Source organism: Mesoplodon densirostris, chromosome 2 (genome assembly GCF_025265405.1).
Source record: "Mesoplodon densirostris isolate mMesDen1 chromosome 2, mMesDen1 primary haplotype, whole genome shotgun sequence".
NCBI lineage: Eukaryota > Metazoa > Chordata > Mammalia > Artiodactyla > Ziphiidae > Mesoplodon > Mesoplodon densirostris.
The window spans coordinates 10,331,100-10,357,164 of NC_082662.1; the positions used below are offsets into that span (position 1 = coordinate 10,331,100).

Consider the following 26,065-nt stretch of genomic DNA (forward strand, 5'->3'; position numbering starts at 1 on the left):
GATCTCTGAATATTTTGAAGTTATCAGTACAGCCCTTTAATTGGATGACCATTTAAGTAGTTTTTAAAAGTCCGTAGATCCTGAAAATCCTGACTTATTTTTAAGGTTTCCTACAATGATCATCATGGAATTTAATGCCTAATGCAGACAAGAAACTAGAATCAAGACACTAGGAATGAATTTTAAGTGGCGCATAGTCATCTCTTTGGTGTTTCTCTCTGGATCTGTGGTTTCAAAGTTAAATCATTGGTCTGTAAGTTCAGAGTCCCTGGTCCATGGTGAAAGGTGAAAGGTGGGGACAACTTGCTTTCTAGACCTTTCTAAGGTTATAGGCACAGAGTCTGGCTTCCCAACCAGCACCTCCATCTCTAGGTCACAGGACCATCATGTGAAACGGGTTTCTCTGCAAACTGACCATCTTTCTACCCTATATCCATGTTACTGTGACTGCTTTCTTCTCAACTTTAGTGCCAAATTGGGGATAGGATTCACCTCAATTTCCTCTAATTAAGAAAACAGTTTCTGCCAAAATCAGTTTCTCTGCCAGGGACGTCATCAGCCTCATTTTCCTGCTTCCTTCCCAGAGGTTTGCTAGAAGTGCCCATGGCCTACCCCTCCCATCTCGGGCTGTACCAGCTTCTGTAATGAGAAGTCTTGGATGTAACTTGATCCTTGGAAAAACAAAACCACACTTTCTGTTCTGTCTGAATCAGTACTCAGAAATTGCCAATGTTGCCTGAGATTATCCTGCCTGGTTTCTAAATGGAAAAGAAAGTAATCATATGAAGGAGAATAAATGAGCAATTAGATTTTGATTCTTAAGACGTTTTTAAAAAAGAATTTCACCTTAAAATAGTTTTCTCTCTGAAATGCTGAGAGAATTAAAATAAATACTTTCACCTATTTTTAGTACCTTGGCGAGATCCATGTCAGCTTCAGCCTCGTCTGGTTTCTTTCTCTGCTCCAGAATGAGGGACATTCTTCAGGTTCATATTCAAATATGTCATTTTCACAATACACTAAACTCATCATCTCATCTTGCATTTATTCATTCTACAAGCATGCTTCAGTACCTGCTACAGGTAAGGCACAATGACAGATACAGAGGAGATAGAAATGGTATCTCTGTTTAATGAGCATCTTGCTACTATGTGACAGATGCCGTGAGAAATGTTTCATGTACATTCTCTTTATCTTTATGACCACCCCCATCCCCGCTGCTGAGGCAAGTTTTTTATTATTATTATACCTTTGGTATTATTATTGTTATTCACTGAGGCCTAGAAAAGGTTAGTGGCTGTCCAAGGTCATCCAGCTAGTAAGTGGTAGATGTAGGAGTCAAACTCAGGACTAGCTAAGTGCAGAGTCCAAAACAGCCCAAAGTAGCAGAGTCAACTCTCAGTTTTACAGAGGTGAGTGAGTCACAGTCCCTACCCTTCTGCATCTAATGGCCTCCTGGGGTCAGACTGACATATACCAAGTAACTGGAGGAAGCATGCTAACATGAGGGTGGTTTAAAAGAGATACACATTCCAGGGGACCCAAAGAGGGCTTCCACCTGGAGATCAGGAAAAGCAATAAGAAGGCAGGAAGAAGAAGAAGAAGAAGAAGAAGGAGAAGAAGAAGAAGAAGAAGAAGAAGAAGGGACTTCCCTGGTGGTGCAGTGGTTAAGAATCCACCTGCCAATGCAGGGGACACGGGTTTGAGCCCTGGTCTGGGAAGATCCCACATGCTGCAGAGCAACTAAGCCCATGGGCCACAACTACTGAGCCTGCGCTCTAGAGCCCGTGAGCCACAACTACTGAGCCCATGTGCCACAACTACTGAAGCCCACGTGCCTAGAGCCCGTGCTCCACAACAAGAAAAGCCACTGCAATGAGAAGCCTGCACACTGCAATGAAGAGTAGCCCATGCTTGGGCTTCCCTGGTGGCGCAGTGGTTGAGAGTCCGCCTGCCGATGCAGGGGACGTGGGTTCGTGCCCCGGTCCGGGAAGATCCCACATGCCGCAGAGTGGCTGGGCCCGTGAGCTATGGCCGCTGAGACTGCGCGTCTGGAGCCTGTGCTCCGCAACGGGAGAGGCCACAGCAGTGAGAGGCCCGCATACCGCAAAAAAAAAAAAAAAAAAAAAAGAGTAGCCCATGCTCACCGCAACTAGAGAAAGCCCGCGCGCAGCAACAAAGACCTAATGCAGCCAAAAATAAATAAATAAATAAATAAAGTTATTTTTAAAAAAGAAGACGAAGGGGAAGGAGGGGAAGGGAAGGAAGAAGAGGAAAAGGAGGGAGAAGAAGGAGAAGAAGAAGAAGAGGAAGGCAGTAAGTTGAATCTTGTCTTGGCTGGGGACACTACAAAGCGGTGAGCGAGGGAAGGACATTCTGAAGAGCAGTAGTGTCAAAGTAGTAATGCAGGAATGTGAGGGGTTTGAGGAAACGTGCAAATTCTCACACACTATGTCTGGGTGTGGGGGAGCTAAGGCTGGACAGGGAGGTGGGAGCAGATCGGTGGGAGAGCATGGAGCCAGCCACAGAGCCTCAGAGGAGGGGACAGTTTGAGATGTGAGGGAGGGGTTGAGAGGGCTAGATTTCTGCACACAAGGAAGACAATCGTTGGGGCTGACAACCTCTTCATTACTGCCTTCGTGAAGGTCAGTTGGGTCCGGAGAAGGCAGGGATCAGGGACCAGAGAAGCTTGTTCCACACCCTTTCAGCTCAAGGTTATGGATCCAGACTTCCATATGTGATTGAGATATGGTTAATTAGATCCTTAAATATCTAATTTAAAGATTTAAAACAGGTGTTTGCACCCAAATTTACTTTTCAAATCAGACTAAATGAGGGTAATTTATTCATCCCATCAGCAGCACCTATTGTATGCAGGACACTGTGACAGGTGTTGGGGCAGGTATAAACCTAGCCTTGGACCCTGTCCTGAGATAATTAATAGTCTAGTGGGAGAGATATGACGTGTATGCAACTAATGAGGATTACGAGGTAGAAAGGTCTAAATGCGATAAAAGAAGTCCATGAGGCCTAGGAAGTACAGAGAGTTTAGAGATGGGGGTGGGAGGGCCGGGATTTCTCTCCTCCATGGGATGAGAAAGGACCAGGGAATGGCTCACAAAGAGGCAGGTGAAGACTGAATAGTATGTGAACACAGGGACACACAGGAGAAAGGTTTCCTGGGAGAGCAGGAGCTGGGAAGAAAACCAGCATGCGGGTTGGGGGGTAGAGGTGAGTCAGAGGGAATGAAGCTGCAAGGTTGGTTAGTGATCCTCTTTCAGACAGGACAGACTGTGAATCCCAATCCCATGGAGGCAGGACCAGGGTCTGTCTTACTCTCACTAAATCTACTCTGAGTGAATGGATGAATCTGGACTAACTAAACCTCACCTCCACACCTAGTCAACTGAGTGATATAGTGAGCAACTTTGTCACAATTCTGGCTCAATTAATCTAAATGTGAACAGTGGTGTAAAAACAGGTAAAGAAGGCAAAGTGAAAGGAAAAATATGAGGGTAAAATACATCAGGTTCTGTTCTTATAGAATTTCCAGAGAAAACGGTTGTTTAAGAGAAAAAATAATTTTACACTTAATGCTCTATTTACCTGTATTCTTATTTTTCCTATTAGAGGTAATCTCATATAATATTTTTCCTAATAAATGCTGTGTGTGTGTGCATGCATGCTGGAAAAAAAATGAATTTTCCTCTAGGAATTTGGAAGTGCTTTAGGGGAAATACATTTCTTTCTACTGGTTGATAATGTTCTTCAAAGATGTTTATATTAAAAATAAATAATGTATAGTATGAAGCAGTAACAAATTCTCCCAGACCTCACATCAAGACTTGTCTGAATCCCACATGTTAATCTGCAGCTAAACATGTGAAAATGCTAAAAGAGCTGTAAACATGATGAAGCTTGTCTTTTCTTTGATTTAATACATTTTTTTCCTTTCCATAGGAATAATCTTCACTTAGAAGTTCACATGCACAGAAAAAGAACAAAGTGTAACCAAGTGCAAAAGATTCAGCAGCAAGTATTTAGTGCTACCCTTTAAGGAGAAATATTGTAGATCTGTGAAAAACCAAGTTTATCTGCAATCATGGCCTCCAATACAGAAATCACTGACAGAAAAAAAAAAAGAATTCTGACTGTACTGTTATCTAATATTATTATAAAATAATACAAATAAAATGTATTTGGTAATAAAATGTACCAGTGCTACATTTCCATTATATTAGGCATAATCAGATGCCATTTTACATTATTACTATATCTTTGTGATGATTAATTGTATGTATCAATTTGGAGGGTGGTTTTAGATGAGATTAACATTTAAATCAGTAAAATTTGAGTAAAACAGATTGCCCTCCATAATGTGGGTGGGCCTCATCCAATCAGTTGAAGGCATGAATAGACCAAAAAGATATGTCTCAATGAGCTAGAAGGAATTCTTCAGCAGACTGCCTTCAGACTTCATCCGGACTACACACTACAGATATATATATATATATATATATATATATATATATATATATATATATATGTATATGTTTTATATTTATATATATATATGTTATATATGTTTTATATATATATATATATATATATATATATATATATATATATGTTATTCTAATCTTAGCCCTTTGCAGAATTGCTTTCTCTCATCTACACTTTGTTGTTATGCCCCAGCTTGGCGATGTTATAAGAATCAGGCATAGGACATTCAGTATGTTTGGGCCACAGGGAGGTTGTTGAGGTACTTGTACAGAAACATTTGTTGTACTAACCTCTTGTTTGTTTTTCTTCCACTTTGTTTTCTTTACCTATTTTTATGTATGCATGTATGTCAGCCACCCATACTATTCTAAGAATGAGGTGGAGTAGAATAAACAAGTGAATACATTAATGATTTTTGCTTTATATGTTTTGCTCAGACGTCTTACCAGAAAAAACAGCGAAGCCAGAAAGGATTAAAACACCATTACAGTATTTATTAGTCTTGTACATACCATTCTTATAATTACACTTCTGCTTTAGAATTGTAACTACTTGTTAAAATATACATTACAGACTTAGAGAAAAATCTTTCTTGCTATTTTCAGGTCAACTTTTGTTCTATTATTCTGTAATCTTCCAATTCAAGGAGAGAATATATAATAAATTTTTTAAATTAAACAAGATATTATGTTATGCTGTACATCTAAAACTAGTACAAATTTACATTTCAATTAAGCTCAATAAAAATAATAAAGGTGATTATTGTAAAAAAAAAGATTACAACTGATAGTCGTTTTTTTTCTGATTCAAGATAGCAACTTTTATATATACATAATATATTATACATTCTATGGTATATACATATATTTGCCCATTTTATATTAAAAATTTTATATTACATATATTTGTATGTTTATATAATAATTTTTTTTACATATTCCTATATATATGTTATAAAGTATTGAGTTTGGTTTTTTGTTACTGAATGTCCCTATTTGACTGCAAATGTCCAAGTTCCATAGCGACATTTAAAGAGGCTACAACATGAAGTCTTAAGTTATATAACATTATGGCTTTCTTTGTTTTGCATTTCCACCCATATGTTACTTGTAATAAAAGGTGAACTGCATATGATTTTTTACTTAAATAGTTGTTATTGTTGAAAAATGCCAAAAATTTTTAAAAAACAAATGTTTATGTAATGAATATTTAGAGTTTTTCTCATAAAGTAAGGGATACCCCAATTACTCTATTTCTAACCCCAGATACCTGCCCTTGTCAATTATGAAACTTTCACTTATGAAACTTTCCTGTAGTAATTTATATAAACACAACCAGAATAATAGATTTTAGAACTAGAAGGGATATTAGGGGTTTGGTCTAGCTCCTTAACTTTACAGATGTAAACATCAGGCCCAGAGATATTAGGCACCGTAATTAAGGTCATACACATTCTTAAATAATTCTTAACCACAAATTCTTAAAAATGAAAACAAAACACTAAAATAGTTTCCAAAGTCTGAAACAAACATTTTAAAAAGAAACACAGGAGCCAGCTTTACATTGAAGCACCATTTATAATCCTACATAAAAGATTGGTTTACTCCCTGCTAAAATATATGTTTGCTCCATTGTAACTGTAGTCGTAATATTTCAGCACAGTCAGCTCTAAAAAGTGGTTGGGTTATTGTAATTTGTGATGCCACCTGGGTAAATAAGAAGCAATTCATACGTATGATTATTGCTACCTTTAATCATATCAGAAGAAGAAAACGTATATAAATATATATCTCTACCACATGTGATGGAAAAACTTCATTTTCTTTTCCCAAAGAAATAAAATGGAGAAAGCCTCTTGAGTGGCAAAACAAAACAAAACAAAACAAAACAAAAAAGAAGAAGAAAACGTTCCAAAAACATTGCCCAGGGCATGTGGTTTTCTCATGCTTTGGGCTCTCTCTCTGACAGTAGACATAACCCTGACTGGCATAAAAGGATATTAAGAGGCTTCAGTCTTGCTAGTAATTTTTTTTTGACATTTGTTCTCAGGTGTTGTTAATATTAAACTCTCCATATTGCCATCTTTATGTACTGCACCATGAAATACGTCTAGAAAGAGTAAAGGTCCCTCTTTAGTCCAAATGGAGTCTGAGCTTGTCGATATCTTTAGCTCAAGCAACCACAGTATGAGGAATCGAATGTTCAGGTTTTTCTTGTTGTTAGAGGGTTCTAGTTGATTTTGGGCCAAAAGCTGCCTCTTTGGCTCTGCTAAGTGTAGTCCTGACCTTATAATAGAAAGACACCTGGCAGGAACAACATTCATTATTAAAAATAATTGGGGGAATGATATATTATGGATAATACAACCGTATTTTGATCAAGATTCAACCTTTGCACTAATCAATTTTTTCTCCCTCAATCAGAATGATGTTGATTAGAGTTCATGCATTCTCAACAGGGGCAAAAATTAGTCTCTTGGGGGACACAAAAATCTAAGCCATAAACATTTAAAAATTCTTAGCATAAATTCTAAAAACAGGGCTTCCCTGGTGGCGCAGTTGTTGAGAGTCTGCCTGCCGATGCAGGGGACACGGGTTCCTGCCCCGGTCCGGGAAGATCCCACATGCCACGGGGCGGCTGGGCCCGTAAGCCATGGCCACTGGGTCTGCACGTCTGGAGCCTGTGCTCCGCAACAGGAGAGGCCGCAGCAGTGAGAGGCCAGCGTACCGCAAAAAAAAAAAAAAAAAAAAAAAAAAAAATCTAAAAGCAAAACACCAAAAATTTTTCGAAGGCTGCAACAAATATTTTTAGAAGAAATATATGAGCTAAATTTATATTTAAAACCCATTTATAAGCCCAGAAATAAACCCTTGCATATAAAGTCAAATGATTTTCAGCAAGGGTACCAAGATCATTCAATAGCAAAAAGATAATCTTTTCAACAAACAAAAGAATATTCTTTATTGGAAAAACTGGATATCCACATGCAAAAGAATGAAATTGAATCTTTAACTTACATCATATATAAAAATTAACTCAAAATGGAACAAAGACCTAAACATAAGAGCTAAAACTATAGAAGAAAACTTAGGGGGAAAGCTCCACGACATTGAATTTGACAAAGATTTCTTGGATATGACACCAAAAGCACAGGCGACAAAAGCAAAAATAGATAAATTGCAGTACATCAAAATTAAACACTTTTGTGCATCAAAGGACACAATCCACATTCTCAAAAGGCAACCTGAGAATGGGAAAAAATATGTGCAAATCATATATCTGATAAGGGGTTTATATCTAGAATGTATTAAAAAAACTCTTACAATTCAACAACAAAAAACAACCGTGATTGAAAAATGAGCAACGAACTTGAATAGATATATAAATGGCCAATAAGCACATGAAAGGATGCTCAACATCAACAGTCATTAAGGAAATCCAAATCAAAACCGCAATGAGATACCACCTCCCACCCATTAGGATGGCTACTAACAAACAGACAGAAAATAATGTATTGATGAGGGTGTGGAGAAACTGGAACCCTTCTGCACTATTGATGGGAATGTAAAATGGTATAGCCACTATGGAAAACAGGGTGGCAGTTCCTCAAAAAATTAAAAATAGAATTACCAAATGATTCAGCAATCACACTTCTGGGTATACACCCAAAAGAATCAAAAGCAGGATCTTAGAGAGATATTTGTATACCTATGTTCATAGCAACATTCCACTAAAAGGTAGAAGCAACTCAAGCATTTATTGACAGATGAATGGATAAACAAAATGTGGCCTAAACATACACTGGAATATTATTTGGCCTTAAAAAGGAAGGAAAGGGCTTCCCTGGTGGCGCAGTGGTTGGGAGTCCGCCTGCCGATGCAGGGGACACGGGTTCGTGCCCCAGTCTGGGAGGATCCCACGTGCCGCGGAGCAGCTGGGCCCGTGAGCCATGGCCGCTGAGCCTGCGCGTCCCAAGCCTGTGCTCCGCAATGGGAGAGGCCACGACAGTGAGAGGCCTGCGTACCACAAAACAAACAAACAAACAAACAAAAAAGACAAATACTGTGTGATCCCACTTATACGAGGTCCCTAGAGTAGCCAAATTCATAGAAACAGAAAGTAGAATGGTGGTTGCCAGGGGCTGGGTTTGGGGGAGGAATGGGGAGTTATATTTTAATCAGTTCAGAGTTTTAGTTTCATGAGATGAAAAGAGTTCTGGAGATGGATGGGGGTGATGGTTGTACAACAATGTGAATGTATTTAACACCACTGAACTGTACAATTAAAAATGGTTTAGATGGTAAATTTTATGTATGTTTTAGCACAAGTTTTTTAAAAGCTGTTTATAATCTTACATAAAAGATTAATCTATTCCCTGCTAAAATATTTGTTTGCTCTTAAGTAACTACAGCCATATTATTTCACCAGGGTGTAAAAACAACAGTTATACATAGAGTACACAAACAGATATGCAGTGTACCTATGACATTAAAATTTCATGGTAAGGGAGGGTCATTAGGAAAAAAAATGTCTAAAAAGGCTTCTGGGGTGGGGGAGGTAAGGAAGAACAAGTTGAGAAATACTCCGTTTCCTTAATGAGCTCCTGCTCCCTATTCCAGTTGAGCAGACACATGTCTAATGGTGAGACTGGAAAATGCAGAATAATCTACAGTAGGGTTTCTCAGCATTTTGACATTTGGGGCCAAAATGGTTCTTTGTCATGGAGGGGGCTGTCCTGTGCATGGTAGAACGTTTAGCAGCCTATCTGGCCTCTACCACTAGAGGCCACTAGCATCTCCAGTCCAGCTATGACAACCCAATTTGTCTCCAGGCCTTGTGAAGCATCCATTTGGGGGCAAAACCACTGCTTCACAATTAGTTAAAGTTAACCATAACTTGGACAATGGGTAGGTTTTGAGTAGGGGCTCAGGTGTCTCAGCCCTGGCAGGTATTGGCAGGTGCTGTCTTGGCTGCGACATGTGTAAGGCTGTCCTATATATATATATATATATATATATATATATATATTTTTTTTTTTTTTTGGTGGGGGGTATGCGGGCCTCTCCCGTTGCGGAGCACAGGGGCTCCCGATGCGCAGGCTCAGCGGCCATGGCTCACGGGGGATCCTCCCGGACCGGGGCACGAACCCGTGTCCCCTGCATCAGCAGGCAGACTCTCAACCACTGCACCACCAGGGAAGCCCAAGGCTGCCTTATATTAAATGGTGATCTCTGCGACAAAGGAATGCCATGCCTTCTGAACCTGTTTGGGAAGCTTTGGAAAGGTATCATTATTTCTATTGTTACCCAAAGAATCTGGTGATGACAACAAAGTTTAAATGTTTGGGAGGCGTGGAGGAGGCAAACAGTCCAATTAAACTGGAAGAGAAGCGAATTCACAGCGCAGGCCTAGAGTTCTCCCTAATATGTTCTTGCTAATAAGTTCTTGCTAATATGGCTAATATGTTTCTATTTCACAGGTCACATTTAAATTACAAAACAGTGCACAGGTGTTTATCAGTCTGCAGTTCTCTACCACTGTTAGGATAATGCAGGCATGTACAACCCTGTTTTCACTCTAAGGGGTATAGAATATGTTTGGGACTTTATATATATGCAGTCCCACCACAATGGGACAGAGTATATGATTAATTGCTGATGGTTATTATGCAGGGATTCACATAAAGATGAAGCCATCATTGTGGGCTCGACTCCTGTACTGGGTTGAGCAGTGTCCCCCCAAAATTCATGTCCACCCAGGACCTCAGAACGTGACCTTATTTCGAAATATTGTCTTTGCAGATGTAATTAGTTAAGATGAGGTCATATTGGACTAGGGTGGGTCTTAAATCCAATGACTAGAATTCTCACTAGAAGGCCACACGAAGACACAGAAAGACAGAGGGAAAATGACCATGTGAAGATGAAAGATTGGGAAGGATGTGTCCTCAAGCCAAGGAATGCCAAGGCAACCACCAGAATCTAGGACAGAGTTATGGAAAAGATTCTCCCTTAGAGACTCCTGGAGGAACCAACTCTGCTAACGCTTTGATTTCAGGTTTCTAGCCTCCAGAATGATGAGAGAATAAATTTCTGTTGTCTTAAGCCATCCAGTTTGTGGTACTTTGTGGACGCAGCCCTAGGAATCTAATATAAGTCCTAAGGGAAGATTTCATCAAAATGCTGAGGAGAGAAGGGGTGATGAGTGAATTCTAGACGAAAATCAAGGTGAGGAAAAACAGGGAGCAAAGCATTTCCAGAACACAGGTGTGGGTGGTGAGAAGCAGGGACTCATGTCGATGATGAATGAGCTCTGTCTGGGTAGGTAGGACGGGCGGTCCTGTCCATAGATGCCCTGGGAAGAGACACACAGGAGCTTCCAATCTGGGGAAACAAATGCAGGCTGAGGCTTTACCACCTCAGTGCTGCCTGCATATTTCCCTCTACCTGATTTATCTTCTATTCCTTCTCACGCTGCTTGCTATTTCCTGCTGAAAAATATTTTCACTTTATGTCTTTGTTGCCAACCTATATGTTTTATTCATGCTCTCATGGTGGTGTATCAGTGAATTAATTCTGCCTTCAAGGAAGATGAAGCCTTTAATAAACTTCCCTTTGTATTCTCTAGAACAAAACTACACTGGCCTTTGAGCTTGTTACACTCGTGGTTCTGAAATAGGAGTGAATGTTGCTACTTAGGGACATCTGTGCGGGAAATTTCAAACTTTTTAACAGATTTATTAACGTGCTTAGTTCTAAATATGTGGTATAAGAGGGGTGATGAAAAATCTTGATACAGTGCTCTGAATTTTTTTTTAGAGTATGGATTACAGTTATTTTAGGGGTCATGAATTTGAATTGGTTAGAAATGTTAGCATCTTGGAGTCGGTCCTTTCTCTTCTTTTCCTTCTTTCTACATGATTCTTTATTTGTTGCTGTTCCAATCCAGCAAAGGTTACTAGACAAACCACTACTGTACAAAATACTATTCATTCACTTTTGTCCACCCCTCCCCAACATCCCTCCCTTCTAAAAAGATGATTTGATATGAGCATATATTACAAAATGACCACTACAGTAAGGCTAGTTAACATCCATCACCATACATAGTTACAGAAAGTTTTTTCTTGTGATGAGAACTTTTAAGATCTACTCTCTTAGCACCTTTCAAATATGCACTACAGGATTCTAACTATAGTTGCTGTGCCGGACATTCCATCCCCATGACTTATTTTATAACTGGGAGTTTCTACCTTTGACTCCCTTCACCCATTTTGCCCACCCCTCACCTCTGTTCTCTGTATCTATGAGCATGTTTTATTTGTTGTTGTTGTTTTCTTTTTCTAGATTCCACATATAAATGAGATCATATGGTATTCGTCTTTCTCTCTCTGACTTACTTCACTTAACTGAATGCCCTCAAGGCCCATCCATGCTGTCATAAATGGGAAGATTTCATTCTTTTTTATGGCTGAGTATTCCATTGTGTGTATATATAAAAATATATATATATATATATACACACACACAATGTATTTGTATATGTGTGTATATATATATATATATATATATATATATATATATATATATATATACTGCATCTTCTGTATCCATTCATCTACTGATGGGCACTTGGGTTGCTTTCTTATCTTGGCTATTGTAAATAATGCTGAAATGAACATGGGGGTGAATATATCTTTTTGAGTTAGTGTTTTCATTTTCTCAGATAAATATCCAGAAGTGGAATTGCTGGATCATATGGTAGTTTTTTAATTTTTCTGAGAAACCTCCATGTGGTTCTCCATAGTAGCTGCACCAAGTTACATTCCCACCAACAGTAGACAAGAGTTCCCTTTCCTCCACAGCCTTGCCAACATTTGTTATTTCTTGTCCTTTTGATAGTAGCCAGTCTAACAGGTATGAGGTGATGTCTCATTGTGGTTTTGATTTGCATTTACCTTATGATTAATGATGTTGAGCATCTTTTCGTGTGCCTGTTGGCCATCTGTATGTCTTTAGAAAAATGTCTATTCAGATCCTCTGCCCACTTTTTTTTTTTTTTTTTTGCGGTACGTGGGCCTCTCACTGTCGTGGCCTCTCCTGTTGCGGAGCACAGGCTCCGGACATGCAGGCTCAGCAGCCACGCCTCATGGGCCCAGCCGCTCCGCGGCATGTGGGATCTTCCCGGACCGGGGCACGAACCCGTGTCCCCTGCATCAGCAGGCGGACTCTCAACCACTGTGCCACGCGGGAAGCCCTGCCCATTTTTTAATAAGGTTTTTTTTTTTTTGCTATTGAGTTATATGAGTTCTTTATATATTTACTCTTTATCAGATGTATTTTCTCCCATTCAGTAGGTTGCCTTGAAGTAATATTGAAAAAAAAAAAGTGTGGGGCGCAAGCCCTCACGGAACACATGGGGAGCATAAGGATGCCATTCTAGTCTTACACTGAGCCCTGCTGTGCTTCTGTGAGCAAGTCCAGGCTGCTCCACTAGACCCTAAGTTCTTGGGATGCAGGGTGGCGTTTTTGTCCTTCTGTGTTCTCCCTAGTGCCTAGAGAGTGTAGTGCTAAGAGCACCTTGATGCCTGGGAAGCAGCATGGCCAGTAGACAGATCGTGGACTTTGACCCTGGACGAGTCCTTGAACCCTGCCTCTCCACCAGCTCTGCCCCCCACAGTCTGCGCTTCAGTGTCTTCACCTGTAAAACAGCAGCAACTGTTGTCATTGTCATGAACATTACATGAGAATGTAGTATAAAGCACCATGCAGATTGGCACTCAATAAAGGTTCCCTTCTTACCTTTAAATCTCACCACTGCTAAGATTCGTCTACACATTTGGAGCCTGCAGTTTTTGCACTGAAACTATGCAGCCAGAAGAGTCCATCATGCAACAAGTTGTACCTTTAGTCCCCAGAGTTTCTCTCTTTGAACTTCATTCATTTGTCTTTAATCTGAACCCAGAATCCAAGTTTCGAATCTTCTGGTTGCTGGTGTGCTTGCTCAGATGTCATTCCTTGCTTGGGTAAAGGACTGGGCAGAGGGATGGTGAGTGGCGAGGGTGAGGTGGAGACACTGGAAGAAGAGACTCTGGATCTCGTTCAAAAAAACTTGCATTCAGGAGGAAAGGGGGCTCCGTATTTTTTAAAAAGTAAGTGATGTATTATCTGAACAAGATATGAGTTCATCTGATGCAGTTGCTCTTAGACACTTAATCCCTTTCCCCCTGATATTCTTGCTTGACAGTCCAGGGAGAGTATTTAGCATGGTCTCTTTATGCAGATATTAAAAAAAAAATACTTCCCAATTCCTACTGCAGTTGTCTTGGTTGAGGAATAACTAGTTGAGAGCATGTAGTAGCCGAGTTGCCTGTCGCAGTTCTCAAGCCTTTTCTTGTTGGGGGGGGGGTGTGGCGTTGGGGGTAGAGTTTACTTGTTAAGCCTGCAGCTAACCAGGGAGCTAAACTGTCTATGTTCAAAACCTGGTTCTAGGGCTTCCCTGGTGGCGCAGTGGTTGGGAGTCCGCCTGCCGATGCAGGGGACACGGGTTCGTGCCCCGGTCCGGGAGGATCCCACATGCCGCGGAGCGGCTCGGCCCGTGAGCCATGGCCACTGAGCCTGCGTGTCTGGAGCCTGTGCTCCACAACGGGAGAGGCCACAGCAGTGAGAGGCCCGCGTACCGCAAAAAAAAAAAAAAAAAAAAAAAAACTGGTTCTGTTACTAACTAAGCTCTCCTGGCCTCAATTTCCTCATCTGTAAAGTGAGGATAGTGCTTACCACAGTCTTTGGTCAACACATACTTGCTCAAATCCAGCCACATCAGAAGACGGAGGGAGACTTTTTTCCCACTAAAAATATCTATGTAGCATTTGTTACATGCCAGACACTGTTCTGGGTACCGGGATGACGAATGGTGATGATTGTCCTCTGTAATGGTACGTCATGCCAAGGTACTAAACTGGCCGGGACCTGTGCTAGATGTATCTGTGTAAAGTGGAGTTTCATTCCCGTTGTAGCTCCAGACAAAGAGTGCATTTTATATTTCCATACCCCTAATACAGAAATGGCCCATGAAATGTGATGAAATGTCTCAAAGTCCTTCCCTCGTCCTTTAGCAATATCTTTCACCTTTTCAAAGAGACAAAAGAGTAATATTTAGCATATCGGATAATAAACATTCATGAAATCACATTGTATTGTCAATAGTTCGTATCTTTTTTGGATTAAGTTGACAAAATATATATAATTATTTATCCTGAGCAGTGGCACAAGTTGAAAAATATAAAATGTTCAAGAAACGTATACAGATGAAAAATAAACGATGGCTGATGAAGGGGGGAATTTAGGAGTGCTGAAGATATACTCAGTGTAGCAGGTTAAACAATGGCCCCTAGAGATATGTTCATGTCCTAGTCCCCTATGGAAAGAGGTTTTTGCAGATGTGATTAAGTGAAGGATCTTGAGATGAGGGGATGATCTTGGATTACCTGGGTGGGTCCCAAATGCAATTACATGTTTCTCTAGAAGAGGAGGGTAGAGGGAAATCCAACCACACACAGAGGAGAACGTGATGGGAAGATGGAGCAGAGAGTTAAAGATGCTGGCCTTGAAGACTGATGCAGCCACAAGCCTATGAACGCTGGCAGCAACTAGCAGCTGGACGAGGCAAGTAAAGATTCTCCCCTAAAGCCTCCAGAGGGAGCGTGGTCCTGCTGATGCCTTGATTTTTGGCCCAGTGACACTGATTTCGGACTTTTGGCCTCTAGAACTGTAAGAGAATATATTGAGTTGGCCAAAAAGTTCATTCGGGTTTTTACGTAAGATGCTATGGAAAAACCTGAACGATCCTTTTGGCCAACCCAATATTTCTGGTGTTTTAAGCCACCCAGTTTGCGGTAATTTGCTGCAAGAGCTACAGAAAACGAAAACACCCAGTCATTTTAGATTAATGACAGGGAGGACAACCACTAACTACTCTGTCAACCATCTCTTGGCATGATGCTATTTTGTACATGTTCTGGTTCACTGTGTCACTTCTAGCTTAATGTTCCTTTATTTTCCTTTGCATTCTATTGAATGCCACGTGGCATATAGCTTTTTAAAAAAGTTTTTGATTTGTACATTGGTGTTTTGACTGTGGATGGAACGGTCGAGTCTCCCTCACTTTCTTTTTTTTTTTTTTTTTCTTCAGGTACTCCAAGTAATTTCGATGCATGGATCACGTTGGGAGGCACTGATTTAGGTAAGGGATGGAAAAGTCTGATGTCTGCTCTGATCCACAGCACAGTACACCCTTTTAGTGACATGCATGCAAGTATCTCTTAAATCTAGGGTCTCTTTCCCTTGAATATCAGTGGAAGAAATAAGTTAACGCTTGAGGTCTGATTTTATTTTTTTCTCAGGCTCTGCTCTGACCCTGTCACTTTTTAAGACCTTGATAAAAATTTAATTGATGAGATTATCTTCATGTGTTCACTATACCTGATTAGGTCGTTAGCATCATCCCCCCACAATAAGATGATAATACGTGTTGACTCATCATGTTTTCTTAAAATTAAACCCTAGTTACATAAACGGATTTGTGTGCTTCGTCAAAAGTTTCCAAAGAGTAACTGCGCTTTAGTATGTCTCCTCCTTAGGGTGGGGCCTTTCCACGGAGTCTAATGTCACCCATTTCATTTAGATTCTTCCTGCTTTCATTCTCAAGGCTTTATCTTGAAGTGATCATGGCTTTAAATACTATCCATACGCGACAGACCCCCAACTTTCTATCTCATCTCCAGCCTGCACCTCTCTCCCCCACTTCAGGCTCCTTGCCGACTGCCTGCTAGATGTCTGATCGCTCCTTGGATGTCGAAACAGACATCTCCAACTCAACCCCGTTCATCTCCATGAGAGCAGTCATTCGTTGTCACCCAGGCTGTCTGTTGGCTTCCTCGTTTGTAAATCATAAGTTCCGCAAGGACAAGGCCAATGTCATGTTCTGTGCTGTAGCCCCAGCACGTAGCGCAGTGCTAGACACATGGCGGGCAGGCAAGAAACACTTGTTTGTAATGAATGAACAAATAAACCCAGCTGCATCCACCCTCTTGGAGCTGGGTCTTTTTGGGGGGAGGCTAGACTGGTCCTTTAGGGAAGAGTGAAAAATGGGGTCTGTGTTTACTCATTTGACAGGGACGTAGTGATGAACCCATTTTCCTTCGCCCTCTGCCTTTTATTAAAGGCTGTGGGTTCTTGCGGTAACTTTCGATCGCGCAGAATCCCAAGCCTTTGGCGCGGACAGACTGGTGGTGGCGAGCCCCGGCGCTGACCGCTGGGGTCCGCGGGGTCCCCGTGAGGATGGCGCGCGTGGCGGCGCGTGCGGCCCAGGTCGTCGAGCCCGCGAGAAGAGGTCGGGGCCCCGGGGCGAACACGCCTCTGAACCAGGGCGGCCCGGGTGCGGGCCCTCGGGGTGTGTGCGGCCTGGGTCTGGGCCCTCCGGCAGCGGCGCGTCGGGGTCTGCTCAGCCGGGGGTCGCGGCCGTAGGCTACGGCGCGGGCAGCGCGGGTCCCAGAGGCCGTGCGGCCGGCGCCAACCGACGTCACTTCCGACCGGAGCCAAGATGGCGGCGGCGCGGCCGCGGGCTCCTGGGCCGGCGGAGGGGCGGCGGCGGTTCGGGCGGCGGCTCTCGGCGCTCTGAGGCGCGGGGCGCGGCGGGCGCAGGTAAGAGGCGGCCGGGGCGGGTGGCCTCCGGGACGGCGGCGGGCTCGGCGCCGGGACTCCCGTTCCTGCCCGCGAGGAGCGAGGCGGCAGGGGCGACACGCCGGGGACCCGGGCGCTCAGGGCCGGGCGGGCCGGGCGGGCCGGCGGGCGCGCCCCTTCCGAGGTTCCGAGATTCCGGTGTCCCGCGCCCGCCGGGGCCCCGGAACGAGGCGCGGCCCGCCGGCAGCCCGGTGGCGGTCCGGGGTCAGTCCGTCCCGCGACGAGCACCCCGGTCCGGCCTTGGGGCCCGGCGCCGGGAAGTAGTGGGGTCCGCTTTGTCGCTGTTGGTTTGCCGCGCGCCCCGCGGGGAGGACGCGTGTGGGCTGCGGGGCGGCGGCGCCGGGCAGGCGGCTGCGACCCCAGCGGGACCCCGTGCGCCCGCGGGTCCCAGGGCCGTTACAATTTCAAGTCGTCTTGTTTTTCTTTTTTGTGTTGCAGCCGAACGTGTCTCTCACACTTGCGTTCTGAATTTGTTTTGTGTCTAGTGTCTTTGTGTTTCCTCAATCCACAAAGTGTGGTTTAAGCCTGGGGGTGTTCTCCCTCGGTAATCCCATCATAGACCCACCGGTGTTCTTGTTTTTAACAGACGTGCAGTTCTCTTTTACTCATTTTGTTACCAAAGATACCCACGAACCTGTTTTTTGATGGTGGCAAGTGAGACACGAAGTAGACCAAACGGGTCAGCGTCTTTCCCACACCTCCATGGTTGCTCCCGACCCACACGTGAACCACTGAACCGGGAATAACCCCACATCAACCCGGGAAGCCCACATTCCCTCAACTACGCAGCTGTAATTTCCCCAGAGAGGACACGCATGCTGGCCCCTCATCTTCCGTTCAGCGTTGCGTTGGGGTTTTGGTTTTATTTCAGAGGTGGAACGCCCTTTGGTGAATCCCAGTTAAGTCTTTAAATCCCTCTAATCAGACACTAAAATGGTCCTACTCAGAAGGCGATTAAAATGTTTCTTAAAGTTTTTGTTTACTACAGCAAAGCAACCACAGTGTTTAACTAACGGAACCTTTCAGTGATTCTGTTAAGATGCCAGACTTCATCTCCGTTTGATCAGTTGTGTGCAAGTATTGGGGAAATGTAGGCCTTTAAACGTTTTTTTTTTTTTTTTTAACATGTTATGAAATGTGCTGTACAAATATTAAGGAGGAGGAACTGAGAGACATGTCGTGTGTTCCTTTTTAGTAGGGTCTTGCTTTTGAGATGGCATGCAGTTGCCCCTTCATTCGCCAGAAGCTCACTTACACTCATTTGCCCACATTCTTTTACATGTAGAATCTCAGTGTAGCCTTGAGAGGACCTTTAAAGATCGTCCAGCTCCCTCATTTCAAGCGATGGAAACGGAGATGGAAATGCATAGCGGGACTAACATTTGTTCACAGCTTCTGGTATTCCAGGGCTCTTTTTACACATCTTTTTTGGTTTGGTTTAAATACGTTAATACATTTGAAGTGGTTAGAAAAGTGCCAGGCACGTAATCATAACGCTCAATAGAGGTTCGCTTTTGTTGATTCTGAAGGTGGTTTCTTTCACTGAAAAGTTGGCATATTCACATTTGTTTTTTCTCATTTTGTGGCCAGTTCCTGAAACAATTCGTTATAAATTTGTAATAATGTATTGATATTCGTTCTGTAAGTACAAAATGTAACAAAAGATTCTCACTGTAGGACAATCTGAGAATGGAGAAAAACACAAAGAAGGAATAGAAATCAGCCATTCCCTTTCCACTCCTCAGATAACCACTGTGAACATTTTGGCAGACCTTCTCCTCCTCCCTGTCTCTCTTGGTGTGCATGAGTATTTCTTTCCTTGTATATATTTATTCACTTCTATATATTTACATTTTCTACAGTATTGATATCATATATACTGTTTGTCTTCCTTTACGATATTGTGCGCATATATCCAAGCCACTAAATCTTATTCAATATGATTTTTAATGGCCATGTCTTATATGCACTGGCCATAATTTATTTATCAATTCCGTATTGATCAGTAAGGTTTCTATAGCCTGAGATTTTCTTTTCATTAAGATTTGTTTAAAAGGTTTTTCTATTGTGAGTTGTAAAGTTCTGTCATCTTTTAAGATACGTGAGAATGTAAATTCTGTTTTTTAGCCTCTAAACACTCATTCTTCCTGCCAATGCAGTTTTAAGAAATAGCACTCCATTTCAGCTCCCTTTTATTCTCCTCCTTCAGCCGGGTCTATGCAGTTACGTACATATATCTGCACGAATATTCTTTTGATGATTATTTTACGTTAGATGTTTATTTATTCATGGGACTGTTTCTTTAAGCTGCCCATCGCTTTTCAAGTTCCAGATCTGATTTACAAACCTTTTAAGTCCTGTTAAATCATAGACTTTCCGGGATGGAAAGCACCTTAGGTTATTTACTATTTTCATGTCTTCTGACTTGCTTTTCATGCTATTTTTAATCCCCATGCAGAAGAAAAAAAGCCTGTGGGCTGCACTAGAAAACTCCACAGTGGGGACTGAAAAGGGAGTAGGTGGACAGTGGGGGAAAATTGTCAAGCTTGCGTGGCAACGTGTAGATCCAGGGAGTTTCCAAATGATGGGGACGTTACCCGACAGAGACTACTACTGATACTGCTGACGTGCGTCCGGGGCTGTGCCGTTTGCCTGGAGCTCCTCAGTTATGCTGTCCCTCCTCTCGGCACTTGGTGAGAGGTCTGGGGTTCTGTTCTGGCTCTTTACTTTTGAAGTTAGTTGTTCATAGTTAGAGCCGATAAAATCATCTGAAGGCAGTAGTTAGGTTCCACTAAAGCAGGGTTTCTTGGCCTCAACATGGTTGACTTTGGGGTTGGGTAACTTGTGTGGGCTGACCTGTACCTTGTAGGCTGTTGGGCAGCACCCCTAACCTCTGCCCCCCAGACTCCAGTGGCACCTCCGCCAGGTGTGACAGTCGACAGAGTCTCCAGGCATTACCAGATGTCCGTCCCTCGGGGGGGCAAAATCGCCCCAGTTCGCAGCCACTGCATTAAAGGAAGGTTCATCAGACTGGGTGGTTGAATCATTGAAGCGGTTTATGGAATCTCTGTAGTCACAGAACTGGAAGAATATACTATTCAACACATGGTTAACCTCAGGTCCCCACTGAAGCCAGGGAATGGACCTACTGTGGAACTTCTTTCCTGAGTTTGGTTTTATGACTTTGTTGAATGGTCACTTTCAGAAATTTTGCTTTGGCGTCCCTTTCGTGGCAAGAGGTAAAGCAACGTGAGGTAACCTGGAAACTATGGAGGAATTTTCATGACATAGGATCAGCGTTCCCAGTATGTAGGTTAAATTATTAGGAATTTTAAATAAATTTGCATAGAGTTGATACCTGGTGAATGATTTAAGCTTGTGGTCTGTTATACTGAATAACACGGAAACAATGGTCTTTTCTAGAAAATGAGACTTAGTGAAGCAACCCCTTAAAAACTGATGATAAAAGTCTAGTTTTTCTAAAATCTTTTTTTTTTTTTTGTAAACCACCGGTTCAGGGTTATGCACTGAAAGTGATAAATTTGTCCTGAAGAAATAAAGTTTACTTTTGAAGTGCTTACTAACTATTTATAGTTTAGAGATAGGTTATTGATCTTTATGGCAAACATGCAACTTCCCCTGGGGAAAAAAAAGAATAAGTTGTCAAATCTTTATTTGAATTATTTAAAAGAACAGATAGTATAGACTGAAATTTATCATGGCATAAGTAATCTTTAATCAGTAGTAATAGTAGTAATAATAATAATAATGAGTAATTTAGCGCCTAACAGATAAATAAAGCAGAGAAAAAGAGACGTGCTCTTGGACCACATTCAGTAATGGGCTGGTTTTCTGAATTACAGAATATCTGAATGCACAGAATCACGTTCATGCACTGGGGTGAATGCATGTGTCATTTAAATATTCTTTCTTAAAGAGAATGCCTTTCATTCCCCACTCCGACTTCCCTGAAACATGTATTAAAGTTATTGTATGTAATAAATCTGGTTCATTTGGAGTGAATTATACTTATAATATTTTTCTCAGTACTATATAATATTTATTCTTAGGGTCTTGGTTCACGTCATCTACTCTGTTTTCATTTATTAGTCCTTTGGAACGTGCAATAAAGGAGGTTTCACTGAATACTTATATATTTGCCAGCCATTTTGGTGAAAAACGTATTTTGTAGCTCTTGCAATAAATCATATGATAGGCTTTGCTTTGGAAGAGCTAAATTACTTCTTGGCACAGTTTGCCTGAAATATGGAAAGCTAAGTGCAACTGTTAGTTTGATTACGGTGGGCAGCCTGTCTGGAAATTGGCGAAACTTACAGATTTTACATGTGCGTATAAGTAGTTCCACTAAGACTTCATTAAACTCTGGTGGGAAAATTCTGTGGCATTTTCAGATAATTTAAATGATGCCATCAATATTTGAAAAGAATTGTGAGATTCACCAAACCCTTATATACCAGTATGAATTCTGCACATTTCATAAGACCTTATTAAGGCAGTGTAAATTAGGCATAAATTGGAGTATCAGTATAAAAAGATTCTAAATGTTTCCCATTCCGTGAGTCTTATTTTAGGGACTTTGCCGTAATTCTGAGAGGCCTAATTTTGAGGTACATCTAAAAGTAGGAATTTTAAAAAGAAGGACTCTTGGGATAAATTTAGATTCTTCATTGTGAAGCTCTGTTAGCTCTGTTAGAGGTTACTGAGCAGGTCAGGTCACTTGTTTAGTGAGATAAATATTGGATCAGTGCAATTCCCTGGTAATTTATTTGAGCGCTACCTCGATGTACAGAATAAACTATCTCACAAATCAAGCGCAGGGACTTCGTTCTTTCTGGCAGTGGTAGGGGTAGGACAGTTATCCTCTCTCTCTTCTTCCTATTTGAAAAGTGTAGACAGTGATTACTTCTGTCTTTTCCTGGGATGTTTTAAGAAGAATAGGTGAATATGTGAGCAATCTGAGATACTTTAGGTTTTTCAGAAACATTAATAGCGTTTTTCTTAGATACCTGTTTAATATAATAGGTATTGAGGGGTAACATGGCACAGTTATTTTCAAGAGAAACACTTCCAAGTTATCTCTGAGTCCTAAAGGTTTTTGGCCTGTCCTGTCCTCCCCCTACTGAACATGAACATGGTGGAGGGGGCGACTTTTTTTCCTAGTTTTTTCCACGCCTTGCACAAAGGCCAGTCCTTCATCTTCTACCTCTCTGGATATTTTTTCTCTTGGCAATTTCCTCTGTCCCTAGGCACCCCCTTGTGGCTGAAGACTTTTAAATCTCTGTCCCCCCACCTTGAAGGCAGTCTGTGGTGGGACCTTTTTTTTTCCCCGTTTGATGGATGCAGCTTCCCCTGAATGTCTGGCCTCTCCTCAGAGCCTCTAACATGGAACTGACCACCTTCCACTTAAATGCCATCCCTACTCCGGGCTGCCCTGTCTTTAAAATGTACACATTCTTCTTGTCAGTCACATTCCAGATTTTGAGCTCATCTTCACCATCTCTTTTTACCTCCTGTTCAGTTAGAAAACACATTCTGTTCATTCTTCCTCTGCAGTGCTAGTCATATTTTTTGTTTCTTTCAGCTGTCATCTGTGTTTCAAACCTTTATCGCTCATCATCCAGATTCTTAACCGGCTTGCCTGACCCCGGTCTTTCTGGCTGCCCTTTCCTCTCCTGCCTCCTCACTCTTTCCTGTCAATTTAACCTTCCTAAACTGTTAGGCATTGCTTTGTTTGTGGCCCTTCTCCGTCAGAAACTCCTCTGGGGCAAGTTGCCCACCCCAGGTGGCCGAAGCTGCCTTGCTGATGGGCAGTCCTGAAAGCAGGCTCTTTCCCTGGCCTCCTGCCTGCATACGTTCACCGGCTCTGCTTTTAAGTAATCCCTCTTCCGTCTTTCTCTGAAGACCCTCAGGGCCTGTGGAGTGGGTCAGGGGGGAGGCTGGGTGGATAATAACTCCTCCGTCACTACCTGGGGAACGTTACCCACAGGCCAAGTTCACTTTTAACCTGGAACTTAAACGCCCCTAGAACTATCCCATCTAGCCTATCACTGCTCTGCACAGACCCTCACTCGAGTGGCACTGGCTGGCTTACTATAGCGGATGGCACCAAGGGGTTGCCTTTCATCCTCCGTATCATACGTGGGGGGCGGGCATTCCTCTTTACCTTGAAACAAGAACCACAAATAATTTATTTTGAGGAAACATACTTCCCTTTAAACAATAAAAATTCATGTGTGTACAGAGCTTCTTAAACTGTAGAGCAGTACACAGACGTTGCTCTGCAAACAGTAGGTGTTGCTGTTATTTTAAAATGCTCTTGAGAACAGAAATAGTTACATATTTAGAGGATAGGCTCCAAACCTCTGTTTTATTTAAAGTAGAAGGGTCACTCCCTACCAAAATAATAAGAAACTCTTGGGAGAAGACCTCTAGAATCTCGCGGTGATTGTGAGCCCGGCATCTCAGTGAAATATAGTTTAAGTTGTCACTTTATCTGGTGTAACTTGTGATCTTGCTCTGTGTTATTCACTTATGAATTTCAGAAGCCTCCTTGTCATTTATGTGTAGTTTGTGGAGGGTGAGTTTTCCTATGTATTTTATCGTGTAGGAAAAACCAAAAAAGCTCCGAGCAGCCACGTGTAAGGTGACTGTATTAATGCTCCGAAAGTGAGAAAGTGCATACTTGAGAGCTGGGACAAGAGCCTCACGTTACTGAAGCCTTCTTCCCTTTTAAAGGAGATTCAGAAGTATTTTGGGGGTTCTTGAAAATCTCTCAATTTTAAATGTTTAATCCCATAAGTAACGTCTGCATTGGCAACTCCAGTGGAAGAACAATAACTCAAAGGGGTCAGTTGAGAACTCATTTTATTTTGGGAATTGTGAAGTGAACTATCATGGGGCATCTTGCTTTTAGAAAATTTGTGTTTGATTTGGAGGCTTGGCATTTGAGTGTGAGGAAAGAATCGACTTAATTTTCCTTTTATAATAATTTAAAGTTTTTACACATCTAACAGGGAAAATGTTAGAAAAGTATCACTTCATAGGAACTTCTTTGAGTTTAATTCTGTTTTGTAGAATATACAGTCAACAGCTGTCCTTTTCTGGGAGAGATGGGAGTTGTAATAATGATCTTGAATCTGTGCACAGTTCTCATCAGACAGCAGGGACTGGCTGGAAAGATGGAAAAATGGAAAGCATTTGTAGAATTATTGTAGAAACCCTAAACAAAACCTGAAATTTTTGGTGTAATAAATTAAACGTTCAGCATAATATAATGACATAGATGTATACATTTAGTCAAAAGAATAAGGAGAGCGTATAATAGTAGCCATCTATAACATCACCAGGTAAATAATCAGCAATTGCTATACATTTATTGCTAAGCTAGCTCTTTATTAGTGGATGCTTAGAGCAGTGTTTTTTTGAAAATTTTCCTTTTAATTTTTTTTTTCAAGTGAAGGAGAGATATTCTAGGGGAAGAAAAGAACCCTAAAGTGCCATAATCTAAATTTGGATTTATAGTACTCTCCTAGTTTATCTGCTGGTCTCTTATTTAACATGCTACTGTGGTGTTGTTTAACTTAGATGTTTCAGACAAAAACTCTAATCAACCTCGTTGTCTCACCAGAGCTCTGTGGCTCTGAAGCCATTCAAAACAGCGGATCTTCTGGTTTTCCCCTCAGTTCTGTGGAAACGGTTGTCAATATCGAATTCTCTCACCTGGAGTAAATTCTCTAAACTCTGCTTCCTTATTTAGGTTGGTGTCAGGACACTGCTCTGTGAATTTGGGGAATCAGGCTCTGGGGTATTTGTCTGTGGTATTCTGGGCCTCATTGAGGAAACCAGTTTATTGAAATGGGAGAAATCACTGGTTTATTTGTGAGCATTCTGTTCTCTTTGTATCTCTTAACATACACTTTAGGTGGGGAAATTCCTCTGTGTGATACGGTTTGTTATACCATTGCCTTTTGCCTTGGGTGGAAATCATTCTAGAGAGTAAGAAACATGAGCAGTTTAAAGCAGTAAGAGTTCATATTCTCTGATTTACCAAAGAATTACCAAATCCTTGCTGTATTCTCAGTCTCTTTACATGCGCGCACACGCACACACACACAAACACACACACACAAACACACAGACTCCTTATGCTGAAAATGATAAACATACCAGTTTTGATTTTTTCCACTTTAGCTTATTTAATTTGGTGATATAGTCTACTTTTTAAAAGGAAAGTTGGGGGTATATTTTTTAGTGTGAAACTGGATGTTCTGGATGATTATTCTTGTGAAATTTATATATTATTTCAGAAAAGGAAAATGAATGATTTTTCATTTAGCAAATTCCTAGGCAGATTCAGTATTTATGAATTATGTGCTTTTGCTTAATCCAACGAATAGATGCTAAAAGTTTTCATATTGATAGCTAGAGTTTATAGATTGTAACTTGGTGATTCCATTCTTCTGGTAGGAATTATGAATGGTAGTTTTTTATAGTGAGTACATCAGCTGTGTTTGTTAATAAAAACTGCATTTGAGAAGTTGGCATAATTTAAATATTTTGATTATTTTTCTAGAAGTTTCTGGATTGCAAGAATCTTTTGGTTGAGAAAGCTAAGATCAGTGTTAAACACTGTAAATCTACCAGTGTTAAGCATTGTAAATCTACTCCGCAAAAAGCTTAATCATCTCTGTGTTTACTACAATGATATTCATTTACCATGAGAGATCTACTTTATGTAGTGATTAGTTTTTGAATAATTTTTCTTATGTAGGTCATAAACTTTCCAAGACTCCTTTTACAAA

At 41.5% G+C, this 26,065-nt stretch overlaps 1 protein-coding gene across 4 annotated transcripts in view; it reads left to right on the forward strand.

The window, feature by feature from the left end:
- Positions 1 to 17,137: 17,137 nt before the first annotated feature.
- PRDM2 (PR/SET domain 2) overlaps positions 17,138 to 26,065 on the forward strand; it is a 112,307-nt gene continuing 103,379 nt past the window's right edge. For all 4 annotated transcript variants that reach the window (XM_060088997.1, XM_060089000.1, XM_060088999.1 and 1 more), the window contains exon 1: positions 17,138 to 17,204. The gene's annotated coding sequence lies outside the window, so the exon portion shown is untranslated. The remainder of the gene's footprint in view (positions 17,205 to 26,065) is intronic.